At 43.9% G+C, this 19,403-nt stretch overlaps 1 protein-coding gene, 2 non-coding genes and 1 pseudogene across 3 annotated transcripts in view; 2 read left to right on the top strand and 2 right to left on the bottom strand.

Moving 5' to 3' along the window:
• The window catches only part of LOC133442608 (zinc finger protein 160-like), a 137,424-nt gene that overhangs the window by 26,550 nt on the left and 91,471 nt on the right, over positions 1-19,403 (bottom strand). The window lies entirely within an intron of this gene.
• On the top strand, positions 10,492-10,646 carry LOC133442635 (U1 spliceosomal RNA; annotated as a pseudogene).
• trnat-cgu (transfer RNA threonine (anticodon CGU)) lies at positions 17,111-17,183 on the bottom strand. The gene has a single exon. It is a non-coding gene; the product is annotated as a tRNA-Thr (tRNA).
• On the top strand, positions 18,192-18,265 carry trnat-agu (transfer RNA threonine (anticodon AGU)). Its single transcript has one exon. It is a non-coding gene; the product is annotated as a tRNA-Thr (tRNA).

Raw genomic sequence — 19,403 nt, 5'->3', positions numbered from 1 at the left:
GGAAACAGTTGGTTGTGACTGTGTCTCTTGCTTGTTTTGCAGACTGATACTGAGCAGCCAAGGAGGAATGTCTTCTCTCCATCTCTTTTAGATAGGTTTCCTTGTGTGTATTGGATATGGATATGGCATGTTCTTTTATGGCACTCTGTTTGAAATGTATGGAGGCTGAGAGTTGAATGTTTCCTATTTATTAAACTTGTTAGAGGAATTGTGGATTCTGCAAAGCAAGCAGAACATCCCCTTTCCTTCAATGTATATCAGCCACCACAGACCTGTCTCCTCTGAATAAGCAATGTCCTTATTAGTGAGCCAACCATGTTTGAACAGGGTCTTGCCTCCCTCCTTAAGTCTAGACAGCTCTGTATTTGAAAGAGCAGAGCACACAGCTGAGCAGGTGTAAGAAGAGTGGAGAGTCTTGCTCTTCATTGCCTCTGGAAAGTACTCTTCCAATAGTGGGATGACTTCAGAAGGAGGGACAATATTCTTGTCTGGCTCTGTTGCCCTGCCTGGGTCTGCAGTGGAGCTGCATGGTTGTTCTGAATGTACTGTTGCCCTGCCTGGGTCTGCAGTGGAGCTGCATTGTTGTACTGTTGTTTCTCTGCCTGGGTCTGCAGTGGAGCTGCATGGTTGTTCTGAATGTACTGTTGCCCTGTCTGTGGCTGCTGTTTCCTCTTCTGGAACTATAAAACAAACACGTGTATAATTCATGTAGCACATGATTGGAATTTACTTGCATCAGTAACAATATAACACATGTAGGCCCACGTTGACATAAGTGCTACCATTGAAATAAATAATCTGAAAAAATTGAATTGGCAACAATGAATGTCCCTTTTTGGATGAATAAAGGAATCTGAATCTTAATAATATTCTGAAGCACTCCAACTGACCACTACTTTTCTTCTTTAAGAAGTCTTCCAAAGTTGGCTGAGTTGCCTTTAATTTTCTTTTAGGCGGCATCTTTTTCCACACCTTTCTCCAAATCTATGGGCAGGAATAAACAATGAACATGAACATTCAAAGCAGGAGAACATTACTCCAAAGCCGTTCATTTTACAGTGTTTCCCCTAGAATTTTTTTCAGGCCCAGTGGTACCCACCGAAAAACGATGCACCGAATTGAAAAGTTGAGGCCGAAACAGAAGCCGAATAAAATTTAAAGACTTTGCTGAATACCAAGTACTGAATAGCCTACTAAATGTGGTTGTTCACAGTTTTTCATTTATTTTGCCTTTTTTTTCACAATTGCATAGATTAAATTGCAATGACATTATTAACAACAAAAACAGTAAACTATTAGTTGAGCCACTGTCAAGCAGCTGGCCATGCTGTTGCTTAAATTGACCAAAAGGTGGCGCTCTAACATCACAGTTTGTGTACTGTGCGTGACTCTGACAGTGTCACATTCCTGGTAATTAAGGAGTTAAAACTCACTCGCCACTTACAGGACTCAGTAGCCAGCAGGCAAACTTATTGCTCCACCAGAAATTAGCAGTAGGAGCATTTATAACATTTATTAACTGTAGTTGTTATGAGAGGTTATTTCTCACAGTATTAGCCTTAAGCCTGAATTATGGTTCTGCGTTAAATCGACGCGGAGCCTACGCCGTAGGTTACGCCGTAGGTGCGTGTTGCCGCGTACCGTACGCCGTAGGCTCTGCGTTGGTGTAACGCGGAACCATAAATCAGCCTTAACTCACTGCCGCAACGTGTTGCCTCCACTCATTTCAATGAGAAGGCGGCGGCAAGTCGCACCGCATTGCATATTCAGCGCCGCACAGAGGCTCCCAAATGGAAATGATTATTGATTTCTGAATGAATGGATAGATACGTCGCTTATTTTTGGCATGTTATTTTTTTCTTTTCTGGCCTGGCGGGGCCAAGCCTGTACCATTGTAGGGGAAACACTGTATGCGTAATAGGCAGGCTATATTAATTTCTCAGACATTTGCTTTATTATTATTATTATTATTATTATTATTATTATTATTATTATTATTATTATTATTATTATTATCCATCAATATCTACTCTATATATTATTATCATATCATATTATTACAACAACAAATTGCATCTTCTTTTATTCATCAGTGTAACTAATGAAGTGTATGAAAATACACTCTCACGTGTCTCAGGTGGTGCTAATTGAAAGCTTGAAGAGAAAACTTTTGGCTTCTCTTTTTAATACCAACTGATTAAACTGATTAAATTTTGCAGTGGATAGCCTGAGGAAGTAAGGACGTACCGTTTTTATGGTGACAAAATAAGCATTTGCTGAGCTCTGCTTGTTGCCTCCCTCCGACACATTCACTCCGCTGAGAGCAGGCGCGCGCACACAGCCACGTCGGTTTCTCTCAATGAAGTCGGCGGTGATTTGTGGTTATTATCAGTACAAGTAGAGCGAATCACAACTTTAATGAGTGTGGTTCAGTTTGACATTATTGTCAGTCTGTGAGAAAAACATTTAATTTTATTAAAATCGAAAAATAATATTTATAGGCTATAACAATAATGGTCATTAAAGTAGCCGGCTGGACTTCGGTACCACCGAAAAAACCCTAAACACAGGGGCGTCAATTGGGTATGAAGGTCCGGCAGCCGCCACACCTTGGCTTCAAGGGAAAATGTAAATGTTTGTTTTTTAAATACATTTATGGAATTAGTCTGTGTCTATTTGTATTGATTATTCTATTACTTCATACATATCGATTTCACTAGTTATTATACACTGCAAAAACTCAAAATCTTAACAAGAATATTTGTCTTATTTCTAGTTAAAATGTCTAATTTTTAGTACAAAAAAAAACTCATTACATTTAAGACAAGACTCAAAAACAACAATTTTCACCTGTTTCAAGTAGATTTTCACTTAAAATAAGTGGAAAAATCTGCCAATTCAATTTTATTTATATAGCATCTAATACAGCAAAAGTTGTCTCTAGACGCTTTCCAGAGACCCAGAACATGAACATAAACATGAACATAAACATAAACATAAACATAAACCCCCGAGCAATTATTACATAAACAATGGCAGGTAAAAACTCCCCTAGTGGGAAAAAAAACCTTAAGCCAAACAGTGGCAAGAAAAACTTCCCTTTAGCCCAGTGGAACAAGATTTTTTTGCTTGTAATGAGAAGATAAATCTTGTCCCACTGGCAGATTTTTCTACTTATTTCAAGTGAAAATTTACTTGAATCTTGTTTTAAGTGTAATGAGATTTTTTGACTAAAAATGAGACATTTTAACTAGAAATAAGACAAATATTCCTGGTAAGATTTTTAGTTTTTGCAGTGAGCGAGACTGCATTTGAAAAAGTTCCAATTTTCTTTACCACACAGATCAGCTACATAGCAGACTTCTGTGATGAGTATTTGCTGGACATGTTGATTGATACTCTAGTTAAGTTCTGTGATTCGTAACCTTGCCATACCTTAGCTTTGACTGAATTGACGCCACTGCCTAAACAGACGAGGCGCGTGGGACGGCATATTGGACATGTGATATGCAGCAATATAACAAAGTTTTACATTAAAAATCATTATAGGCCTATATTGGTGAATGATATCACTTCAATGAAATCATTAGACTTCATCTAACCTTTAACCAGAGTGTCCTGGGCTTGAAAGGTCTGACCCCATACGAGCATTGAGCACATCTTTTCTAGATATTTCAGAGGGATCTCTACGAAAACCCTCTGGGATGGTCCTCTTTTAACGGACTGCTTGTGCTGACGGCATAGGCCACAAAACATCCCTATTCACAATTGAGATTATATCAGTTATAAATAATTTAAACATTGTAGAAGATTTTTTTTTTCCCCGTTTTGTTATAACAGAGTTACATGCATTTGACTGGGGAAAAAATTAACCTTTAGTGGTTCTAGTGGAAAGACGATCTATTGTCTGTGTTATCTTCATCATTATTGCTTACCAAAAAAAGCTCAATCAGAACAAAAACGTAAGCTCAACCATCAGCAGAACCTGTGGCGTAGGGTACGGCGTAGGATACGCGGCGATGTGCAACATACGGTGCGTGTCGCCGCGTACACTACGCCGTAATTCTGCGTTGGTGTAACGCAGAACCATAAATCAGCCTTGACGCGCTCATACCATAGGCACACGCCTGGCACTAGGACCCCGCGGACGCATGGTGCGTCGTCGGGCTGTGTTTTCCTTCATGCTTCCCTGCAGCGTCACATGCAAACACAAACACACGTACCTGGCAGAAACATTTCTTTCATGTTGTCTGTCGCCCGCAATATTTTTTCTTTTTTTGGCCGGCGCCATAGTTGGCTAGTTACAAACTCTATACACCCCATAATGTTTTGTCTTTTTATTTATCCTTTATTCAACCATTGCAGTTTACGTTGAGATTTACATAAGAATGATGATGGGCATTTCCCTGAAAAAAATTATTAATATTAATATTATTATAAATGTACACTTAGACAAACCTGCTTTTTCGTCTCTCATCCAGCTCGCAGGGACATCAAGGCCATTTCTTCGTGCTAACTCAAATGCCAGTTCACGACATTTCATGGCACTTAAACCGTGAAACATTGCAGCTAGATTTTTTATATGGTCTGCAAGCTCTGTCTCAATTTCTTCACTGAAGACTTGATTGGCATGTCCTGTTCTCTTATAGCCTGTTCTTTTCACTTCTCCTAGTTGTTTCATATCCATGTATCTCTTTAAAGTCATCCTGTCGATCTTCATGTCCCTTGCCACCTGACGAATGGACTTCCAATTCTGTATCTCTGCCACTGCTCTGTCCAAATCCACAAGAGGAGTTGAAGGCCTGTCTGTCTTCCGTTTATAGTGGCGTGGCATGATGGTTTCTGGTCTAAAATTCAAAATGTCACATCATTTTGGTGATAAAATATAAGAATGCAATGTACATATTACAGTAACATAATACTTTAATAATAATAATAAGTGGGTGAAGTTGAGCCACTGACTGGCTCAACATCCCCCAGGCCTTTTGGCTAAAATAACCCCACCCCTGCCATTTTAACAAACTTGTATCATCCAGCAGTTTAGAGCTAACATCAAGCTAAAAGTATAGCCTCATATTATAACTTCCTAATCCACTAACACATATGTGAGATTTGTTCAAACTTGTCTTAAATTTTTCAGACGCAAGAATCACGACTCCTTGAACATCAAAAATTCACTTTGAACGGCAAAAGACAGTTTTTTGAACTTAAATATGCTTACCACTTACTCGATAAGCCTCTCTCCATCACAGGGTGAGTACAATGGATGACTCTTCAAACACACGTGGTCACGTGACCAAATTTGTCTATGGTTGTTCATAAACAAGGGGTGGCTCAACTTCCCCACAGGCTCAAATCACCCCGTTCTCCCCTACCTGGCCTTCTTGGAGTCCCTGGGAGGAGTACTGGATAGTGCTCCAACTGGGGATTCCATGGTTTTACTGGGAGGAGTACTGGATAGGGCTCCAACTGGGGACTCCATGGTTCTACTGGGAGGAGTACTGGATAGTGCTCCAACTGGGGACTCCATGGTTCTACTGGGAGGAGTACTGGATAGTGCTCCTAATGGGGACTCCATTGTTCTACTGGGAGGAGTACTGGATAGTGCTCCAACTGGGGACTACATTGTTCTACTGGGGGACTTCAACGCTCACGTGGGCAATGACAGTGATACCTGGAGAGGCGTGATTGGGAGGAACGGCCTCCCCGATCTGAACCCGAGCGGTGTTTTGTTGTTGGACTTCTGTGCTAGTCACAGTTTGTCCATAACGAACACCATGTTCAGGCATAAGGGTGTCCATCAGTGCACGTGGCACCAGGACACCCTAGGCCGGAGGTCAATGATCGACTTTGTTGTTTGTTTCATCTGACCTTCGGCCGCATGTCTTGGACACTCGGGTGAAGAGAGGGGCTGAGCTGTCAACTGATCACCACCTGGTGGTGAGTTGGATGCGCTGGCAGAGGAGGAGGTTGGACAGACCGGCCAGACCCAAACGGATTGTGAGGGTCTGTTGGGAACGTCTGGCCGAGCCCTCTGTCAGGGACATCTTCAACTCTCACCTCCGAGGGAGCTTCTCTCGGATCCCGGGGGAGGCGGGGGACATTGAGTCCGAGTGGACCATGTTCTCTGCCTCCATTGTCGACGCGGCGGCTCGAAGCTGTGGACACAAGGTCTCCGGTGCCTGTCGTGGCGGCCATCCTAGAACCCGGTGGTGGACACCAGAAGTACGGGATGCCGTCAGACTGAAGAAGGAGTCCTACTGGGCTATGTTGGCCTGTGGGACTCCTGACGCAGTAGATGGGTACCGGCAGCCCAAGCGAGCCGTGGCTCGGGCGGTCCTGGAGGTAAAAACCCGGGTCTGGGAGGAGTTCGGGGAGGCCATGGAGGAAGACTTTCGGTCGGCCTCGAGGAAATTCTAGCGGACCGTTTTGGCGCCTCAGAAGGGGGAAGCAGTACTCTGCCGGCACCGTTTATGGTGTGGGTGGGGAGCTGTTGACCTCGACTGGGGACATTGTCGGATGGTGGAAGGAATACTTCGAGGATCTCCTCAACCCGACTGACATGCCTTCCACTGAGGAAGCAGAGAGTGGGGACTCTGGGGCGTGCTCATCCATCACCCAAGCCGAGGTCAACGAGGTGGTTCATAAGCTCCTCGGTACCTTGAGTACCTCAAGTCTCTGGATGTCGTAGGGCTGTCTTGGTTGACACGCCTCTGCAACATTGCATGGAGGAAGGGGACAGTACCGCTGGAGTGGCAAACCGGGGTGGTGGTCCCTGTTTAAAAAGGGGGACCGGAGAGTGTGTTCCAACTATAAGGGGATCACACTTCTCAGCCTCCCCGGGTGCTCGAGGGTTCATGGGAATTTGCCCAACCAGTCTACATGTGCTTTGTGGATCTGGAGAAGGCATTTGACCGTGTCCCTCGTGCCATTCTGTGGGGGGTGCTCAGTGAGTATGGAGTCCGGGACCCTCTATTAAGGGCTGTCGGGTCTCTTCCATACCTGGAACACCTCCCTAGGGGAGGTGTCCAGAAGAATCAGAATCAGAAAGCCTTTATTGTCACTGGACTGGCGTCCCAGCACCGTGGAATTTGGACCAGTACAACACCAGTACAAAATCAAGATAACAGACAAAACAAATAACAACATGAGACATGAGTCAACTGCTGCTTAAATCAGATCAGAGAAAGGATGACATTGGGGATGGGGGAGGGGAAAAAAAGGCATCTTCACTCTGTGTATGAATACACAGAGTGAAAGTGCATACAAACACCTCAGCACAGAAAGCAACATGAAAAATTTAACATCATCATCACAAGACTTGCACATGTGTGTGTGTGGGGGTGGGGGGTGGTTCTAGGGGCAGGGGGGGATCCCGGCACAGCACCCCAAGTGAGCACCACAGCCGTTTCAGCGCGGCTCTCAAACCTGTTGACTGTGTTAGGGGGACTGATAAGAGGGGGGGCCGAGGAAGGCGTTGACTTTGGAGGGAGGTGTGGTTATCAGCAAGTGTGTGTGAGCGGTAAGTCTGTGAAACTTCGCCTTAGAGCTGCTCTCAGCCAATGTCCTTGATATTATCAGACGGCCCGGTACAGTTCTGATCCAGGTCCACAGACCCGGTACAGTTCTGATCCAGGTCCACAGACCCGGTACAGTTCTGATCCAGGTCCACAGACCCAGTACAGTTCTGATCCAGGTCCACAGACCCGGTACAGTTCTGATCCAGGTCCACAGACCCGGTACAGTTCTGATCCAGGTCCACAGACCCGGTACAGTTCTGATACAAGTCCACAGATGTTCCTGGGAGAGGGGAGGGCTAGTGGGGGCACAGTCCCTTGTTTTCATTCCACCAGGGAGATTGTGACTGGAGCGGTCTGCCAAGCTGCCCTGTCAAGGTCAGATTATAGAATCAACAATTGTATTGAAAGGAAACAGGCAGACTCCAGTAAATAAATTTGCCTTGCCTTTTCCGTCTGTTTTAAGTCTCTGGTTCATCAATGGCGACTCCAAACAGACGAATTGTGATTAATTCCCGCCAAGCCGAGCTTCCAACTTCTCCAAGATCCATCTTGCCAAAGAGCTCAAAGACCGCCGCTAGCCTGCGATTCTGTTCAAGAATCACATCCAGCTTGCGGTCTTACTGCTTCTCCCTTCTGAGGCGCCGAACGGTCCTCCAGAATTTCCTCGAGGCCGACCGAAAGTCTTCCTCCATGCTCTCACCGAACTCCTCCCAGACCCGGGTTTTTGCCTCCAGGACCGCCCGAACTTGGTCCACTCGGACTCGATGAGGCTCTATGAATCCAGAATGTATGATATTTAGGGCCCGAGCACTAACACTGCGAAGGCCCTATTCTATCTGTAGGAATATTTTCTTTCTTTACTCTTTATTCCCAAATGAGAATTGATAAGGGAATCGATTAAAAACCGAATTGTTAAGCACAATGAAAAATGGTTGGAAGATCTTATCAATACCCATCCCTATTAATTAACTATTTTGATGGTTTTCGTGTTAGTAGCTTTAACCATTTACACTTTTGATTTGACGTACTCAGATGTTTCATCAGAAGGTTTCTGGCTGTCAATAACAGCACTGACACAGACAGCACTTTATAGAAACTGAAAAGCTTTTGTGAGTTGGCCAACAAGATGATTTAATTCTTCTTCTCTGTCCTTACAGAAACAAAAAGGCAAAGAGAGACCCACATGTTTTCGTTGTGATCACTGCAAGAAAGTCCTCACCACTTCATCAGGTCTGAGAAAACATAAGATGATTCACACTGGAGATAAACCGTTCACTTGTGATCAGTGTGGAGCAGCTTTTACTGAATCAGGAACGCTAAAGATTCACCAAAGTATTCACACTGGAGATAAACCGTTCACTTGTGATCAGTGTGGAGCAGCTTTTACCCAACAAGGTCATCTACGGACTCACCAACGTATTCACACTGGAGAAAAACCATTCAGATGTGATCAGTGTGGAGCAGCTTTTAACCAACAAAGTCATCTAAGGACTCACCAACGTATTCACACTGGAGATAAACCGTTCACTTGTGATCAGTGTGGAGCAGCTTTTACTGAGTCAGGTAATCTAAAGATTCACCAACGTATTCACACTGGAGATAAACCGTTTAGATGTGATCAGTGTGGAGCAGCTTTTACCACATCAAGTAATCTAAGGACTCACCAACGTGTTCACACTGGAGAAAAACCGTTTAGGTGTGATCAGTGTGGAGCAGCTTTTACCACATCAAGTTATCTAAAGATTCACCAACGTATTCACACTGGAGAAAAACCGTTTAGGTGTGATCAGTGTGGAGCAGCTTTTACCACATCAAGTGATCTAAAGATTCACCAACGTATTCACACTGGAGATAAACCGTTCACTTGTGATCAGTGTGGAGCAGCTTTTACCAGATCAAGTGATCTAAAGATTCACCAACGTATTCACACTGGAGATAAACCGTTCACTTGTGATCAGTGTGGAGCAGCTTTTACCAGATCAAGTTATCTAATGACTCACCAACGTATTCACACTGGAGAAAAACCGTTCAGATGTGATCAGTGTGGAGCAGCTTTTACTCTGTCAGGTAATCTAAGGACTCACCAACGTATTCACACTGGAGATAAACCGTTTAGATGTGATCAGTGTGGAGCAGCTTTTACCAGATCAAGTGGTCTAATTACTCACCAACGTATTCACACTGGAAATAAACCATTCAGATGTGATCAGTGTGCGGCAGCTTTTACCACATCAAGTGGTCTAATTACGCACCAACGTATTCACACTGGAGATAAACCGTTTAGGTGTGATCAGTGTGGAGCAGCTTTTACCACATCAAGTCACCTAAAGAGACACCAACACACGAGTGATAAACTCTAAAGATGGTTTCATGATCTAGTGGTTCACCCAAGGCCAGATGTGAACAACTCATACTTACCTGGCAGGGAGACTCCATGATCTAGTGGTTCACCTAAGGCCAGATGTGAACAACTCATACTTACCTGGCAGGGAGACTCCATGATCTAGTGCAGTGTTTCTCAATCCTGGTCCTCGAGTACCACTGTCCTGCATGTTTTAGATGCTACCCTGCTTCAGCACACCGTGATACAAGTACCTGTGTCATCAACAGAACTGTGCAGACCTTGGTGACAAGCTAATGAGGACCTTTAATTAGAATCAGGTGTGTTGGTGCAGGGAAACATCTAAAACATGCAGGACAGTGGTACTCGAGGACCAGGATTGAGAAACACTGATCTAGTGGTTCACCCAAGGCCAGATGTGAACAACTCATACTTACCTGGCAGGGGAGACTCCATGATCTAGAAGGTGGTTCACCCAAGGCCAGATGTGAACAACTCATACTTACCTGGCAGGGAGACTCCATGATCTAGTGGTTCACCCAAGGCCAGATGTGTACAACTCATACTTACCTGGCAGGGAGACTCTATGATCTAGAAGGTGGTTCACCCAAGGCCAGATGTGAACAACTCATACTTACCTGGCAGGGAGACTCCATGATCTAGTGGTTCACCCAAGACCAGATTAAGCCGTTGCACTTCGGCTGTGCTGACCTTTGTGAATTCCCCATATGTGGGAATCTCGACTGCATAGTTTGTGGTAGTGGGGACTGCGTTCACACTCCCCTGATCAAATGTTGAACAGAAAATAACTCATCAATAAATATCATGTCTGTTATCAATGACGATTGGCAACTAGGAGACTCCACAACTCAAAAGTCATCTGCAAAGAAATAATGTAAAATGAAAGAAATGTCTTCAAGGTTTTGTTTATCCAGTGAATTGACTATAAAGTTATTTTCCAAGAAAAAAGAGGCTGCAGCCAGTTGAGGCTCACCATGGATTGCGAAGCCACTCGGCTAACTGTGCTGGCAGTGAGACGTATTGCCGGTCGGCTGGAAGTCCCGGTTCTCGGCCCGGTTGTCATGAATTTTAGAGGACCTCCAGGTCTCTGGGGCCCCAAAGACGCTCATCCACGTTTGTTTCTCCTTTCCAGCACCTTCCAGGTGCTTTAAATCAGCTTTAAAGTGCCTCCAAAAATGGCCGATTTGAAAAACTACAAGGACAAGCGTGCCTTGGGGGCGGGGGGCGCCTGAAGCGGTGCACGTCCCATCACTGGGCTGGCGCTGGATACGTCACGCAGTGAGCGGAGGACAAATCTCCGGCTCTCCACGAAGGCGGATGCTTTTTCTGCTCCTCTCCCTTATCTATCTGCCCTGCTACTGCTTTTGTTTGTCTCGTCTTCAGAGTCTCTTCTTTTCACTCCTACGAAACTCTACAATCATGGAATTGATTAACTGGTCTCTCAGCACAATTGACCAAATTTTTGCGACAAAAAGTCAGGGGGTAAGGGAGCCCTCCTGCCCCGATGGGACATTTTTTGCTGGATACACAATGGATTCCTGGAAACTTTGGAAACCGTTGTGTTTGGGGATTCTGTCTGTCGAGGACGTTGAAGATGCTTCATAATTGGATTTATGATAGCAGGATTTCTTCTAATTGGAGTGGGGGGATTCCTGGTGTACCGACAAACGCGTAAGTCGTCGACAGCTTTTCTGGCTCTTTCAGAGCTGCCGGACGTGGCTGAAGGATCAAGCAAGCCGATCAACGCTCAGATTTTAACGTTGGGAGAGCAAAGCCGTAAGCTGGATGTGATTCTTGAACAGAGTCACAGGCTGGCGGCGGTTTTTGAGCTCATTGGCAGGATGGATGAGACCTTGGAGAAGTTGGAAGCTCGGCTTGGCGGAAATCGATCACAAATTCGTCTGATTGGAGTCGCCATTGATGAACCAGAGACTGAAGGCAGACGGAAAATTACTGATGCTGCCCTAAAGGTTGCACTAAAATTGTTGATCCTATAATCTGGCCTTGACAGTGCGGTTTTTGGCCGATCGCTCCGGTCACAATCTTTCTGGTGGAATGTAAACAAGATGACCGGGATCCCCCTGCCCCTAGAACCACCCCCCACACACATGTGCAAGTCTTGTGATGATGATGTTACATTTGTCATGTTGCTTTCTGTGCTGACGTGGTTTTTTTTTGCACTTTCACACTGTATATTTATACACAGTGTGAAGATGCCTTTTTTCCCTCCCCCATCCCCCATCCCCAATGTCCCCAAGTTGGTCCACCCCCCCCCTGGGAGGGGGGGAGAAGATTCCCCGATTCTCCACTGCCGGCTCCCATACTCTCTGCATCCCCTAGTTCCAGCTTAGCTTGGAGATCCGCTGCGGCCCTAGAGTGAGGCAGCGCTCCGTCTCTCTCCCTCTCCTAATAACTTTTCTCTGTTTGAGCTCTTTTTCCCAGGAGGACCCGATCCTCCGGCAGCGCATCCACATCAGAGGGGGGGCCAAGAGCTAGATCCAACCGCGTCCGTGAGCCCGCACCTCTGTGATGAAACGGGGGCGGCCCTAATAACAGTGGACTGTCCCGCACCTGGAGGCCGCGTCAAGAGGCTCCGTAGATCTGGAGAGATCTACCCGGCTGTTACACGCTGCAAGACAGTTTTTCTTTTCAAAGTAAGAACAGGAGAGAGAGCTGAGTGGCTGCTCGCTCCCGGAGGACCCCTGCAGGAACGGACTGCCCGCTCCCAGTGGGACCCCCGCCGGACAGAGGAACCGAGCCGCATGGTGGAGCCAAGCCGAGCTGAAACGAAGATGAGATAAGATAATCCTTTAATAGTCCCACAGAGGGGAAATTTGCAAGCTCTCCTACACCGGAAGGGGAAGCCCCGGCAGAAACCTGATCACCACCGACAGAGCCCGCAGCCCAGATCCGGAACCCGGGACGCGTGAGGTTTTATCAGTTTTGGGTGATCAGTTTCATTTAGAGCGGTTCAGAGCTAGATTTGTATTTAATGAAGTTCCTGTTGGTATTACTGTGCAACAACAGCAACTACTGGCATCCTCATCATTATCATCATTATTGTGTTTGTTTATTTTGTGGCGCCATTTTTCGCCAGTAATTCACGTTTTAAACGCCGCGTTTGTCATCCGGTCTGATTGCACGTGGTGTGGCGAGGGCCCCGCCATCTTTAAATACCACAGAGCCCCGCCATCTATAAATAACGCAGCCATCTTTGGCCGGCCACGTGCAACCACGTTGTTTTGAAACGTAGATGATCGTTTGTATCACGGGTTTATTGTTTGATTTCTTTTCCATTTCATGCAGTTAAGTTTCATTTTAATGTTGTTGTTTTTCTTGTTAGTTGATGGTTTTATGTTTTAACGTAGTGTGCCATCAGGATTTATTCAACAGTGTCGCTTTTCCATCTGCTTGAAACCTGGATGTAAATAAATGCTGATTGATTTTAATGAGGAGTTGTTTGTGTTATTTTATAAAAAATTCTGGTCACAATGGCAGATGTAAAGCCGAACTGTAATGGCCTTCAACGGTTATTCTGTGGTGATAATAGTTAGATTTACCACAAGAGACTGATTCCTGCTGTTAAAAAATATCATTTTTCCTGGTTAAGGCCCATGTGGTTCCCGTGCAAAATCAAGTCATTTTGATAATTCAATTTGATAAATAATGTACATTATTAATTATGAATAATTGTTGAATTAGATTATTAATAATTCTTGATAACTGAACAGCGCTACCGCTCTGGCACAACAGCTCTCTTCGTCCGTTCTGGGTCCGAACCGTAACGTGCACCAGGTGTGTTATACATCAAAATGTGCGTCTCCATCCTGCGACGACGCGCATTACTTTTCTAAGTCAATTCTCATTCTGATTCTGATTCAGATGTGTTTTAATTCAATTCATCTTTGTTGGCTTAAACGTTTTGGGTTCTTTCTTAATGTCTGATGCATATTCAAGTGTTTTGTGCAGTTTGTGGTAAAATGAGAGTGTAATCTATGTCAGTATTACAATAAATAAAAGAAAGAGAATGTGAAATGATCTCTCTTATGAAATAAAAGTCAGATTTGTGCTGATGGTGAACAAGAGAATAAAAAGTGCCTTGTGATGGTCGGTGCTCCTCCTGGTACTGAGATTAATCACAGACAAACACTTATTAACCACAGTAAACTGAACAAGAGAAAAGACCCAAGTTTTACTGAAGAATTTTTATTTTCTTTGAAGTGTTAACACTCATACTAATATCCAGAAAACATTTACTGGAACAAACTGTGAGGAACTTTCATTGACCAAGTAAAGTTTATTTGTGTTTCATGAACAAACGCTGTTATTTCCACAGATCTCTTCACTCTCTCTCTTCATCAGTGACGCGGAAAGAAACTTTAAAAACCTGACGAAGCTGAAAACACGACAACAACAAAAGGAAAACTTGGAATGAAACGGAAACATGTAATTAAATAGAAAACACCGGGGAGTCATGTGACTCGGTGGAGGAGACGGCTGCTTTGCTGAGCAGCTCCGCCGCGGCAGCGCAGACATTTATCCATCACTACATTAGTAGTAGAAACCTCCGTACTACTTCAGACGAAGCGCTTGAGGAACAATGTGGAACAAAACTCAAGTTCAAATTAAAGGCTACATTTTGATGTACTGTTTTTTTAACAATAATATAAGGACAATAAAGAATGTTTGACTTAACATGAAATACATGAAAATCTGGAATTCAGAAACTATGTACATATTCATCATCATCACGGTCCAGTCAGAGTCTGTCCACACAAACTGGTTCTGCTTCAACTCTGAGGACGATCAGGACACGACTCATCATATCTCCACCTGTAGAGGGAAGAAGAAAGAAGAGAGCAGATAAAGGAGTGTCAGCAGAGATCCCTCCATCAGCTGTAGAGGGAAGAAGAAAGAAGAGAGCAGATAAAGGACTGTTTGCAGAGATTCCTCCATCACCTGTAGAGGGAAGAAGAAAGAAGAGAGCAGATAAATGAGTGTTTGCAGAGATCCCTCCATCAGCTGTAGAGGGAATAAGAAAGAAGAGAGCAGATAAATGAGTGTTTGCAGAGATCCCTCCATCAGCTGTAGAGGGAAGAAGAAAGAAGAGGGCAGATAAAGGAGTGTTTGCAGAGATCCCTCCATCAGCTGTAGAGGAAGAAGAAAGAAGAGAGCAGATAAAGGAGTGTTTGCAGAGATCCTTCCATCAGCTGTGGAGGAAGAAGAAAGAAGAGAGGAGATAAAGGAGTGTTTGCAGAGATCCCTCCATCAGCTGTAGAGGAAGAAGAAAGGAGAGAGCAGATAAAGGAGTGTTTGCAGAGATCCCTCCATCAGCTGTTGAGGAAGAAGAAAGAAGAGAGCAGATAAAGGAGTGTTAGCAGAGATCCCTCCATCAGCTGTAGAGAAAAGAAGAAAGAAGAGAGCAGATAAAGGAGTGTTAGCAGAGATCCCTCCATCAGCACATCCAGGACTTCAGAGTTCAGAGCTGCAGTGGAGCAGCTGCGTGTCTGAACATCCTGGAAGGCCGTCAGCTGGAATACACATTTATTTCTGGACACGTGAACACCAGCACAACACTGGTCTACAACAAACATCTAGACCCTCTGATTGGCCGACTGCTGTCTCTGTGTTTCTGTCCAATCCTGCAGCCTGTCATCATCCTCCTCTCACAGCTTCATGAGGAAAGCAGCTGCTGAGAAGCTGCAGCTTCACTGGAAACACTGGTCTTTGTTTGGATACCAACTGGTTTTAGTAGAAAACTGCTGGAAGCAGCAGAACCGAGTCCAACCTCCACTGACCTGAGAGTCTGCAGCTGGTAGTCTGGACTCTCCATCAGATCAGAAAGCTGCTTCACTCCTGAATCCTGCAGGTTCTTGTTACTCAGGTCCAGAAAATTCAGATGGGAGGGTTTGGACTTCAAAGCTGAGACCAGAGAAGAACAGCTAATCTTTGACAACCTGCAGTCCACCAATCTGAATAAAGAATAAAAGATGTGAGCTGAACCACCAGGATGCAGGTTAAAACAGTCCAACAGAACCAGTGAAAAAGATATCCATCAATATTCATGACATCATGCTGCTGCTCCAATAAAGACGTAGTGACTTCAGCTCTGCAGCTCCACCAGTGGATCCATCCATACAAACGCATGTTATGCAGCCAAATTATTCAAGTTTCCGCACAAACAAACATGTCAGGAGGAATTCTGGGACAAATGTCAACTGATTCATTAGTATGAACAGAAAATTAAGGATTAGTTTGAATGTCAGAGACACAAAAGCTCGAAGAACTGATGTCTAATATTTCATGTAGTAAAAAATAGTTTCAAGTGTTAAACAAGCAGATAAACAACTTGTTATTGTAACATGTTGTGTTTGAATATCTCAGTCAATACAAACGTTAGAATCTTAGTGTTTGCACAGAAGCAGGGCTGGACTCGTTACCATGGAGATTTCTGGTGTGCAGCTAACCTGGTCTGGACCAGAATAACAAGCAGGACTTCTTCATCCTGCTGCTCTGTCTGATCAGTCAGCTGTCACTCTGATCAATCAATCTTCTTTCTACTTTCATGCAACAAACCTCCCAACTGTCCCAGAAAAACTACACCAAGATGATCAACCATGAAACTAATCCAACCGTGGAAAACATTTGAAAAAGCAGCAGAGAAAAGCAGCTGGAGATGAAATCTGGAATACAATATGTAATCCTGGATCAATCTTGGAACTTTATATTCAGTTGGTTTCTTAAAACACCTTAAGATCAAGATATAATTGACATGTTTCTGAATAGAATACAAATGATAAATATCACATTTCTAGTATTACCTACAGTATTTAAATGTTGGATCAAGTGTATTTTTCTAATTTCCCAGTTAATTCTAGTTTGTTCAGATGTTTTATTCCAGGTTCAGACACATCTCTGGTTCTTCAGTTGTTCCTGTCTGACGGATTCAGATGTTTAGTTTTTATGTCATGAATCAGAAGAGGAACTTTAAGAAGAAACAAAGTGTTAGTGGACTCAAGCAATGAAGAAGAACTCGGTTCCATATGAAGGGAAGATAGACTGGAAAGCAGCAGTTGAACACATTCGGATGGCAGATAATCAACACAGTTTCAGAAGAGAAGACTTGATTCAAACATGTAGAAGAGTCTTTGGTTTGAAACTTAACATGAGTTCCATCCTTACAATAATAATTATAGTTCCATCCTTACTTTTGTGTTCATGAGTTTAAAGGCTCTGCTGGGATTTGAACCCAGGATCTCCTGTTTACGAGACAGGCGCTTTGACCACTAAGCCACAGGGCCTTCGATTAAAGAAGCAGGTATGTAGAGACATATGGCACTTTTACACTAGTACCTACTCAGCGCACCTCTACTCTTCCCGCCCCCGTTTTGAGTTTTTAAACTACGGTCCGAGGCGGGTTGAGGCATACAGAGTAGATACTTTTTCTGTATCTATTCAGCCAGTCTGTGATCAATTATACAAATTATATCAATTACATTCAAGTCCGTTTTATGACTTTAACGCTTTGCTGTTCTTCACTCGTGCCACATGGTGTGGCACTCCTCCAATTCTTTTTGACCAAATGTGTATTTCTTTACGTGGTGTGTCTGACTGTCACTTACTCCCCAAGTGTGACCTCCCTTAAAAAGTATTCCATGATTCCTATCACGTCTGAGAGCTTCTGCTATGAAAGGCTTGTCTGGTATGATGGCTGAGCTGTTGAAGGTGCTGTGTTCAGGTGGTAGTATGTCTTAGGTTGGATTATCTATGTTGTTCAAGGTGCTGTGTTCAGGTGGTAGTATGTGTTAGGTTGGATTATCTCTCTTGTTCAAGGTGCTGTGTTCAGGTGGTAGTATGTGTTAGGTTGGATTATCTCTCTTGTTCAAGGTGCTGTGTTCAGGTGGTAGTATGTGTTAGGTTGGATTATCTCTCTTGTTCAAGGTGCTGTGTTCAGGTGGTAGTATGTCTTAGGTTGGATTATCTCTCTTGGTCAAGGTGCTGTGTTCAGGTGGTAGTATGTCTTAGGTTGTCTCTCTTAACTTCAGGAGATTTAGGGGAACATATTTTGGTGTATAAAAGCGGGTTTTACTACTTTATAGTTAGAAACTGTAAAATTATAGTTTGTGTACCCAAATCTACTCAAAGTGGATTTTACTACATCCTGACATGAGTGGAACATGATGTACAACACTTTATTTAGTTTTTTTTTTTTTTTGGGGGGGGGGGTTATGCAACGTTAGTATGTGAGGCCCCGGGTGTGTTTGGTAAGATAAATCACCATGGAGACGAGGTAAGTGAGAGGTTACGGAGGCCCTGTGGCTTAGTTGGTCAAAGCACCTGTCTAGTAAACAGGAGATCCTGGGTTCAAATCCCAGCAGAGCCTCTAAATTCAACTGTCTTTGGATGAGAAGAAGATTAGAGATGTCTCATTCATCATATGGCCCATCTGTTACCAACAACCATGCCACATTCCAAGTCACTTAGACCACTGTACTTCCCCATCCTGATGTTGGTTTGAACCCCAGCAGATTCTCCTGACCATGTCTACAGGCCTAAATGCATTGACTTGCTGCCATGGGATTGGCTGGTTAGAAATTTTAATGGAAGAGCAGTTATTTTACCTAATAAAGTGGCCGGTGAGTGTAAATGCATACACATGTGTCCCATATAAACTCCTCATGACCGTTAAAGGAGCATGAGGCCGGATTGAGGTAGGATTTATGAAAAAAATGCGTATACATTTTAAGTTTTCTAATATGTCAGATGAAGCGTCCCAAACCAAAAAGAATGAGACCTCTACAGTATCTCTCCGTTGCCTTGAACAGGCTGTTGCTGCAAAATGTGCTGCAATTGTGGGGCCGAATTTCCCGCGCTGTCCTGTGGATGTGACGTCACATGACGCTGCATGCGCGTTCTCCCAGTTCTCCCGTGCCGCCTTCACTGTTGGCTGCAGTACCCCTGACGGCCGTCGTGGCTCCAATGACTCTCATTTCTTATTCTTGCCTCAAGCTCCTTTAAAGGGGACATATTGTTCTGCCCTGTGTTCAGGTGCATTTATAATTTAATATTAGATTTTGTACAACAGTGCCCCCTTTTGGCCCCCTAGCGGCATAAAGCAGAGTAATTTCCTCAGAGTTAACGAGGCCAAGAAGAGAACACATGGTGCCTGTTTCTCCTGCTGCAATTTATCTATAACATTGTTGCCTTGGACACTATTTGTCCGTGAGTATTTTGTTTTGTTGATTTTTAGATATGATTTACATATTATATTTGCTGAAAGTTTGTTTTGCTGCAAATTCAGTCTAAGAGTGACTTAATTGATGGATATCATAGCTTTGCCCTATGACTCAACATTTTGTTTACCTTAGTTACATTTCTTAGTCATGTCAGTGCAATGAATAGTGTTTAGATTCTGATTTGTGTTTGCGTTTTGTTCTTTTACTACAGTTTTACAGTAAATTGTGGATCTTCATTAAATCTACAAGAAAAGTTACGCCTTGTTTTTATTGGACGACTTCACA

The sequence above is a fragment of the Cololabis saira genome, chromosome 4 (assembly GCF_033807715.1).
Source record: "Cololabis saira isolate AMF1-May2022 chromosome 4, fColSai1.1, whole genome shotgun sequence".
Taxonomy (NCBI): domain Eukaryota; kingdom Metazoa; phylum Chordata; class Actinopteri; order Beloniformes; family Belonidae; genus Cololabis; species Cololabis saira.
This window is presented reverse-complemented; position numbering and strand designations above follow the sequence as displayed.